This window comes from Cherax quadricarinatus, chromosome 9 (genome assembly GCF_038502225.1).
Source record: "Cherax quadricarinatus isolate ZL_2023a chromosome 9, ASM3850222v1, whole genome shotgun sequence".
NCBI classification, from domain to species: domain Eukaryota; kingdom Metazoa; phylum Arthropoda; class Malacostraca; order Decapoda; family Parastacidae; genus Cherax; species Cherax quadricarinatus.
Genome location: NC_091300.1, coordinates 23256687 through 23266658, shown reverse-complemented (window position 1 = coordinate 23266658; position 9972 = coordinate 23256687). Strand labels below are relative to the sequence as shown.

Genomic DNA, 9972 nt, shown 5'->3' with positions numbered 1-9972 from the left:
CATACTTTGTAACCGCTCTGAGAACATTAGTCAGTCAGGCGTCATTACCACAGGTCTTAGTGATCATTTCATCATTTACTGCACCAGGAAAATAACTAGGGATAGGATAGGCCTACACAGGACAATAAAAATGAGGTCAACTAGAAACTACAGTAAAGAAACACTGGTAAATAGGCTACACAATTGTGACTGGACAGAGATAACAAGTTGCACGGACGTAAACGATGCCTGGGAAAAATTCAAAACAATGTTCACTACCATCCTTGATAATATTGCACCAGTTAAAGAGGTTAGGATTAAACGAAGAACTGAACCCTGGATGAATACTGAGATATTGGATAATATGAAATTCAGAGACCAGCTGCTAAAAAGATTTAAAGCAAACAGACAGGATATTGCAGCACTAAATGAATTCCAAAGGGTGAGGAACAGAGTACAGAGACTTATAAAAGGAGCAAAGGCAAAGCACTACTGCTCAAAAATTGAAGAGTATAAGCATAACCCCAGAAAGCTCTGGCAACAACTAAAACAGTTGGGGTATAGCCATAAGCCAGTAGATAGGTCTAACATAGTACTCACTATCGATAATGAGGTATGCCACGAAACATCTAAGGTGGCAAATTGCTTTAATTCCTACTACACATCTGTTGCATCAACACTAGTAAGTAAACTACCAGCTGCATCAAATACCTTTAACACAGACTCTGATAAGTTTCAAACATACTATACCAATAAAGGGGTAACCCCAAACAGTTGTCAACTAGTAAGTGTATCTCATGACTTTATTCAAAAAGAACTAAGCAGGTTAAACCCAACTAAGAGCACAGGCCCTGATAACATCCCGTCTAAGTTCCTAAAAGATGGTGCTTCTGAACTGTCAATCCCTATTGCTCACATAATAAATCTATCAATCACCACTAATACAGTACCGGAGGGGTTCAAGGAGGCCAGAGTCACTCCTATCTTCAAGAAAAATAGTAGGTCTGATGTAAGCAACTATAGGCCTGTTAGTATACTCAGTATAATATCTAAAATTCTAGAGAGGGCGGTGTATTCTCAAGTAGTTAAGTACCTTAATGACAACATTCTCCATAGCTATCAATCGGGCTTTAGAAGATCCTACTCAACCGACACCTCCCTTATTAATCTGATGGATTACCTGAGAACTGAAATGTCAAAGGGGAACCTCATAGGCATGGTAACCTTAGACCTGCAAAAGGCCTTCGATACTGTCAACCACAATATATTATGTAATAAACTTCAAGCTATTGGTATAGGTTCTGTACACTGGTTTAAGTCCTACCTTAGCAACAGGAGACAAATAGTCAAAATCAACAAAACAGAATCAGAACCCCTGCCGATAACATGTGGAGTTCCCCAAGGTAGTATTCTGGGTCCCTTATTATTCTTATGTTATGTCAATGATATGCCTATCAGTGTCAAGTGCAAACTCCTACTGTATGCAGATGACAGTGCTCTGTTAGTGTCAGGTAAAGACCCACAAGATATTGCTAATGTTTTAACACTGGAACTGGAGTCCTGCAGCAAATGGTTAGTAGACAACAAACTATCATTACACCTAGGGAAAACTGAAGCCATTCTCTTTGGCACGAAACATAAACTGAGAAGGGTAAATAATTTTAATGTTCAATGTAATGGGGAGCCCATCACTTTGGTTTCATCAGTAAAATATTTGGGAATCCCCTTTGACCCATGCATGTCAGGAGAATTGATAGGGAACAGTGTAGTAAAGAAAGCGAATGCCAAACTGAAGTTCCTGTATAGACAAGCACAGTGTCTACCTACTGAGGCTCGCAGGACCCTATGTCTAGCCCTTATACAATGCCATATGGATTACGCTTGCTCTTCTTGGTACTCTGCCTTGACAAAAAAACTGAAAGATAGACTGCAAATCACCCAGAACAAAATCGTAAGATTCATCCTGGGGCTGGGACCAAGAGAACATGTAGGCCAGGATGAATTACAGCAGTTGGATATGCTGAATGTTGAAGACAGAGTAAAACAACTGAAGCTAAATCATGTTTATAAAATTGCTCACAAACAATGTCCAGAATATCTTGCTGTCAATTTTGTCAAGGTTGGGAACCAAAGCAATCATAGTACTAGGGGGAGAGAGCACAACTTTGTAGTACCCACAGTCAGTGGCCAGGCTTCAAACACCTTTTATTGTACAGCAATAAAGGAATGGAACAGACTACCCGCACATGTCAAAGCCAGTCATAGCGTGAACCAGTTCAAGAAGAGTGCCAAAAGGTGTCTGATGAATGTAGCTACAGAAAGGGAGGGGAATGATTTTCTATTTTTTAGCTAACATACGTGTAAATTTTACCTTATTCCTTGTAATGACCCTCGTATTGTAGATAGTCTTAATGACCTTGGTGTAGCAGATAGTCTTTTTAGTATGATAATAAGATGTTATCTTCATTGTAGAATAATAAGAAAATATTATAACCTTTATACTATAATAATAAGGTAAAAGGACCCCAATGGAAATAAGTCACTCTGTCTGACTTTTTTGGGTTATCCTAGGTTCTCTACACATATGCTGCTATGTATGATAATTCTATGTAACTGTATTTGTGTATACCTGAATAAACTTACTTACTTACTTACTGACACAGTCTTGTGGCTCTCTCTGAGACAGAGAGCTAGATGGACAGACAGGGAGCTTGACAGACAGACAAATAGACAGACAGAAATGTTTATGTACCAGCAAAAACAAAGGGAGGGCGATGGTCATGTAATATTACCCTCCTTTACGCTCATCAAAGTCAGCTCTTATCAGATGTTATCTCCCCTTATCTTGTCACTGTCATGGGGTGGACTTTTTTTTTTCTTGCTTCAAGGGAACAATATTATTACATCATCTTCTTCTTCCTCCTCCTCCTCCTCCTCTTCTTCTCCTCCTCCTCCTCCTCCTCCTCCTCTTCCTTCCCTCCTCCTCCTCATCCTCCTCTTCCTCCCCTCCTCCTCCTCCATTGCTTTTGGTCTCAAACTCCTCCAAATCATGAAATTGATCTTCACTGACACTTTCATCTGTGTTAGAGCATCACTTGGGAAGAGAAGAGTCCCAGATTTGCTGGGGAATCACATATTTCTTACCGCTAGACATGCTGAAAAATGACAACTGAAATGGCATTCCCACAATGCACCACTGGCTCCCCGATTTTTTTTATATGGTGCACACTGACCATGGAGACCCATTCTCTCACATGTGGGCCTACCAGCTTTCTCCTGCTTGATTTGAAGCTGCTAGAATTTATGCGTATAAATACGTCAGAAACATTGGCTCGTAAGACGTATTTATACGTCGGAAACAGTCAAAGGGTTAAGCAGTTACAAGCACTAAAAACAATGCAATAATACAAAATACAGTGGACCCCCGCCTTATGATATTAATCCGTTCCCGAGAGCTCATCGTAAGCCGAAATTATCATAAGGCGAATTAATTTTCCCCATAAGAAATAATGGAAATCAAATTAATCCTTGCAAGACACCCCAAAGTATGAAAAAAAAAATTTTTTGCCACATGAAATATTAATTTTAATACACACAAACTGAAGAAGACATGCACAATTACTACTTTACTAAGAATAGAATACATGACATTTACCTTTATTGAAGATCGGGTGATGATTGATGGGATGGGAGGAGGGGAGAGTGTGGAAGTTGTTGTTGTTTAGAAGGGGAATCCCCTTCCATTAGGACTTGAAGTATTAAGTCCTTTTCTAAGGTTACTTCCCTTCTTCCTTTAATGCCACTAGGACCAGCTTGAGTCACTTGACCTCTGCCGCACAACAAATCTGTCCATAGAGCTCTGTACCTCCCGTTCCTTTAAGACTTTCCTAAAATGGGCCATAACATTGTCATTGTACAGATTGCCAACACAGCTTGCAGTGCCCCTTAGTGGAATTTTTGTATGGTTTTTATGGTTGTATTCTCATTTTTTTGGTCTCAATTAACAGAATGGAAGATATATTACAGAAATACAGTGGACCCTCAGTTATCGGCCATAATCCGTTCCAGAAGCTCTGCCTAAAACCGAAATGGCTGAAAACCAAAATAATAATTCCCATAAGAATTAATGTAATTACGATTATTCCGTTCCAGACAAAAATATTCACCAAAAAAATAAATTTTTTAACAATTAAATCAGTATTACATACCTTTATTGAAGACTAATGCTGGCTTCTGGAATGCCTGCTACACTCCTTGTATGCCTGCTACACTCCTTGCATGCCTGTTACACTTCCTGCATGCCTGCTACACTCCTTCCATGCCTGTTACATTTCCTGCATGCCTGCTACACTCCTTGCATGCCTGTTACACTTCCTGCATGCCTGCTACTCCCTGCATGCCTGTTACACTTCCTGCATGCCTGTTACACTTCCTGCATGCCTGTTACACTCACAGCATGCCTGGTACACTTCCAGCATGCCTGGTACACCTCCAGCATGCCTGGTACACTCCCAGCATACCTGGTACACTCCCAGCATACCTGGTACACTCCCAGCATGTCTGCTACACTCCCAGCATGTCTGCTACACTCCCAGCATGTCTGCCACACTTCCAGTATGCATGCTACACTCCCAGCATCCCTGCTACACTCCCAGCATGCCTGTTACACTCCCAGTATGCCTGTTACATTCCCTGCATGCCTGTTACATTCCCTGCATGCCTGCTACACTCCCAGAATGCCTGTTACACTCCCTGCATGCCTGCTACACTCCCAGCATGCCTGCTACACTCCCTGAATGCCTGCTACATTCCCTGCATGCCTGCTACACTCCCTGTATGCCTGCTACACTCCCAGCATGTCTGCTACACTCCCTGCATGCCTGCTACACTCTCTGCATGCCTGCTACACTCCCTGCATGCCTGCTACACTCCCTGCATGCCTGCTACACTTCCAGCAAGCCTGCTACACTACCTGCATGCCTGCTACACTCCCAGCATGCCTGCTACACTCCCAGCATGCCTGCTACACTCCCTGCATGCCTGCTACACTCCCAGCATGCCTGCTACACTCCCAGCATGCCTGCTACACTCCCAGCATGCCTGGTACACTTCCAGCATGCCTGGTACACTCACAGCATGTCTGCTACACTCACAGTATGCCTGGTACACTCCCAGCATGCCTGGTACACTTCCAGCATGCCTGGTACACTCACAGCATGCCTGCTATACTCCCAGCATGTCTGCTACACTCCCAGCATGTCTGCCACACTTCCAGTATGCATGCTACACTCCCAGCATCCCTGCTACACTCCCAGCATGCCTGTTACACTCCCAGTATGCCTGTTACATTCCCTGCATGCCTGTTACATTCCCTGCATGCCTGCTACACTCCCAGCATGCCTGTTACACTCCCAGAATGCCTGTTACACTCCCTGCATGCCTGCTACACTCCCAGCATGCCTGCTACACTCCCTGCATGCCTGCTACACTCCCTGCATGCCTGCTACACTCCCTGCATGTCTGCTACACTCCCAGCATGTCTGCTACACTCCCTGCATGCCTGCTACACTCCCTGCATGCCTGCTACACTCCCTGCATGCCTGCTACACTTCCAGCAAGCCTGCTACACTACCTGCATGCCTGCTACACTCCCAGCATGCCTGCTACACTCCCAGCATGCCTGCTACACTCCCTGCATGCCTGCTACACTCCCAGCATGCCTGCTACACTCCCAGCATGCCTGCTACACTCCCAGCATGACTGGTACACTCCCAGCATGCCTGGTACACTCACAGCATGTCTGCTACACTCACAGTATGCCTGGTACACTCCCAGCATGCCTGGTACACTTCCAGCATGCCTGGTACACTCACAGCATGCCTGCTATACTCCCAGCATGTCTGCTACACTCCCAGCATGTCTGCTACACTCCCAGCATGCCTGCTATACTCCCAGCATGCCTGCTACACTCCCAGCATGTCTGCTACACTCCCTGTATGCCTGGTACACTTCCAGCATGCCTGGTACACTTCCAGCATGCCTGGTACACTTCCAGCATGCCTGGTACACTTCCAGCATACCTGGTGCACTCCCTGTATGCCTGCTACACTCCCAGCGTGCCTGCTACACTCCCAGCGTGCCTGCTACACTCCCAGCGTGCCTGCTACACTCCCAGCGTGCCTGCTACACTCCCAGCGTGCCTGCTACACTCCCAGCGTGCCTGCTACACTCCCAGCGTGCCTGCTACACTCCCAGCGTGCCTGCTACACTCCCAGCATGCCTGCTACACTCCCAGCGTGCCTGCTACACTCCCAGCGTGCCTGGTACACTCCCAGCATGCCTGCTACACTCCCAGCGTGCCTGCTACACTCCCAGCGTGCCTGCTACACTCCCAGCGTGCCTGGTACACTCCCAGCGTGCCTGCTACACTCCCAGCGTGCCTGCTACACTCCCAGCGTGCCTGCTACACTCCCAGCGTGCCTGCTACACTCCCAGCATGCCTTAAATTCCATAGTGTTTCTCACTTTCTTTACCACAGGAACTCTACCAGGAAATTTCTTTGATACAATATCTGAAATTTTGAGACTATCCACAGTTTACCTGGAGTTTACCTGGAGAGAGTTCCGGGGGTCAACGCCCCCGCGGCCCGGCCTGAGACCAGGCCTCCTGGTGGATCAGAGCCTGATCAACCAGGCTGTTGCTGCTGGCTGCACGCAAACCAACATACGAGCTACAGCCCGGCTGATCCGGAACTGACTTTAGGTGCTTGTCCAGTGCCAGCTTGAAGACTGCCAGGGGTCTGTTGGTAATCCCCCTTATGTGTGCTGGGAGGCAGTTGAACAGTCTCGGGCCCCTGACACTTATTGTATGGTCTCTTAACGTGCTAGTGACACCCCTGCTTTTCATTGGGGGGATGGTGCATCGTCTGCCAAGTCTTTTGCTTTCGTAGTGAGTGATTTTCGTGTGCAAGTTCGGTACTAGTCCCTCTAGGATTTTCCAGGTGTATATAATCATGTATCTCTCCCTCCTGCGTTCCAGGGAATACAGGTTTAGGAACCTCAAGCGCTCCCAATAATTGAGGTGTTTTATCTCCGTTATGCGCGCCGTGAAAGTTCTCTGTACATTTTCTAGGTCGGCAATTTCACCTGCCTTGAAAGGTGCTGTTAGTGTGCAGCAATATTCCAGCCTAGATAGAACAAGTGACCTGAAGAGTGTCATCATGGGCTTGGCCTCCCTAGTTTTGAAGGTTCTCATTATCCATCCTGTCATTTTTCTAGCAGATGCGATTGATACAATGTTATGGTCCTTGAAGGTGAGATCCTCCGACATGATCACTCCCAGGTCTTTGACGTTGGTGTTTCGCTCTATTTTGTGGCCAGAATTTGTTTTGTACTCTGATGAAGATTTAATTTCCTCATGTTTACCATATCTGAGTAATTGAAATTTCTCATCGTTGAACTTCATATTGTTTTCTGCAGCCCACTGAAAGATTTGGTTGATGTCTGCCTGGAGCTTTGCAGTATCTGCAATGGAAGACACTGTCATGCAGATTCGGGTGTCATCTGCAAAGGAAGACACGGTGCTGTGGCTGACATCCTTGTCTATGTCGGATATAAGGATGAGGAACAAGATGGGAGCGAGTACTGTGCCTTGTGGAACAGAGCTTTTCACCGTAGCTGCCTCGGACTTTACTCTGTTGACGACTACTCTCTGTGTTCTGTTAGTGAGGAAATTATAGATCCATCGACCGACTTTTCCTGTTATTCCTTTAGCACACATTTTGTGCGCTATTACGCCATGGTCACACTTGTCGAAGGCTTTTGCAAAGTCTGTATATATTACATCTGCATTCTTTTTGTCTTCTAGTGCATTTAGGACCTTGTCGTAGTGGTCCAATAGTTGAGACAGACAGGAGCGACCTGTTCTAAACCCATGTTGCCCTGGGTTGTGTAACTGATGGGTTTCTAGATGCGTGGTGATCTTGCTTCTTAGGACCCTTTCAAAGATTTTTATGATATGGGATGTTAGTGCTATTGGTCTGTAGTTCTTTGCTGTTGCTTTACTGCCCCCTTTGTGGAGTGGGGCTATGTCTGTTGTTTTTAGTAACTGTGGGACGACCCCCGTGTCCATGCTCCCTCTCCATAGGATGGAAAAGGCTCGTGATAGGGGCTTCTTGCAGTTCTTGATGAACACAGAGTTCCATGAGTCTGGCCCTGGGGCAGAGTGCATGGGCATGTCATTTATCGCCTGTTCGAAGTCATTTGGCATCAGGATAACATCGGATAGGCTTGTGTTAATCAAATTTTGTAGCTCTCTCATAAAAAATTCATTTTGATCTTCGACTCTCAGTCTGGTTAGCGGCTTGCTAAAAACTGAGTCATATTGGGACTTGAGTAGCTCACTCATTTCCTTGCTGTCATCTGTGTAGGACCCATCTTGTTTAAGTAGGGGCCCAATACTGGACGTTGTTCTCGATTTTGATTTGGCATAGGAGAAGAAATACTTTGGGTTTCTTTCGATTTCATTTATGGCTTTTAGTTCTTCCCGCGATTCCTGACTCCTAAAGGATTCTTTTAGCTTAAGTTCGATGCTTGCTATTTCTCTGACCAGTGTCTCCCTACGCATTTCAGATATATATACATGAATGAATTGTTTTTTAAGGACTGCAACCCAATAATGATTAATGTTTTCATAATAATATAGAGTTACATCTCAAAAACATATAAGTATCTTCATGTATTATGTTCATTAGTTATGTGTAAATTCAATTGCTGTAATAGTAACGAATAAAGTTACAGAAAAGGGAGATTTTTTTTATAGCTAACAAGGATCCCAATGGAAATAATCACTTTGTCTGGCTTTTTTGGGTTATCCTAGGTAATCTACACATACACTGCTATGTATGATAATTTGTGTAACTGTATTTGTGTACCTGTACCTGAATAAACTTACTTAACACTCGTGTACTCATGGCTCAGTTGATAATGCACTCGTGTATTCAGTGTGTGATTCAATCCCTGGCATGGCAGGAAACACTGGGCATGTTTCCTTACACCTGCTGTCCCTGTTTCCCTAGAAGTAGGTACCTGGGTGTTGGTCGATTGGTGTGGGTCGCATCCTGGGGTACAAGATTATGTACCCCAATAAAAAAAAAAACTTTTTTGGGTTATCTTTGGTAATTTACATACGTTACTACGTATAAATGTAAATCACCTAAATCTGCGCAACTGTACTTACTTGACCCCTCAAGGAAGGTTCCTTGATGTTGGTGAGGGGCTCTTGATTTAGGGAATTAGATCTGTGCTCCAGTTCCCCGAATTAAGCCTGAATGCCTTCCACATCCCCCCCCAGGCGCTGTATAATCCTCCGGGTTTAGCGCTTCCCCCTTGATTATAATAATAATAATGTACTTACTTGACTGTACCTAAATAAACTTACGATGGCAGGATAAGCATGGGATGCTCAATAAACTAGCCACTGAGGCGGCAAATCAAAAATAAAATAAATACTGTCTTCATGATTATCAAATATTACTACAGGTCACAGAAGGTTTACGACCATACTCTTAAAATTACAATAAAACTGATAGTACAAGTTATACCAAAGCTAATAGTGGTGATGTGGGATAAAGTAGCAAGTTGATGGTTGTTGTTGCTGTTAAGGGCTACCAAGGATCGTGCCCACGAGTCCACAACTTCTTTATTTCTATACAGTGGCCCCCTCGAAGGAGGTTCCTTGACGTTGGTGAGGGGCTAAATAAGTAAGCAAGCAAGTTTATTCAAGTATACACAAATACAGTTACATAGATTATCATACATAGCAGCATGTGCGTAAAGTACCTAGGGAATTAGATCTGTGCTCCAGTTCCCTGCTATGTATGATAATTCTATGTAACTGTATTTGTGTATACCTGAATAAATTTACTTACTTACTTACTTACTTACCTTCCATCCTCCCTACATGCGCTGTATAATCCTACAGGTTTAGCGCTCC

The 9972-nt window shown here is 44.5% G+C and overlaps 1 protein-coding gene across 5 annotated transcripts in view; it reads right to left on the bottom strand.

Annotated features, from left to right (window-relative positions):
• Positions 1–9727, bottom strand: part of LOC128686145 (WD repeat-containing protein 18) — a 134029-nt gene extending 124302 nt beyond the window's left edge. Inside the window, exon 1 of one of the 5 annotated variants that reach the window (XM_070083339.1) lies at positions 9581–9727. The gene's annotated coding sequence lies outside the window, so the exon portion shown is untranslated. Of the gene's footprint in view, positions 1–4187; positions 4616–6059; positions 6094–9393; positions 9454–9580 lie in introns of those variants that run through there. The other 4 variants (XM_053772855.2, XM_053772857.2, XM_053772856.2 and 1 more) reach the window with 4 other exon arrangements.
• Positions 9728–9972: the final 245 nt, after the last annotated feature.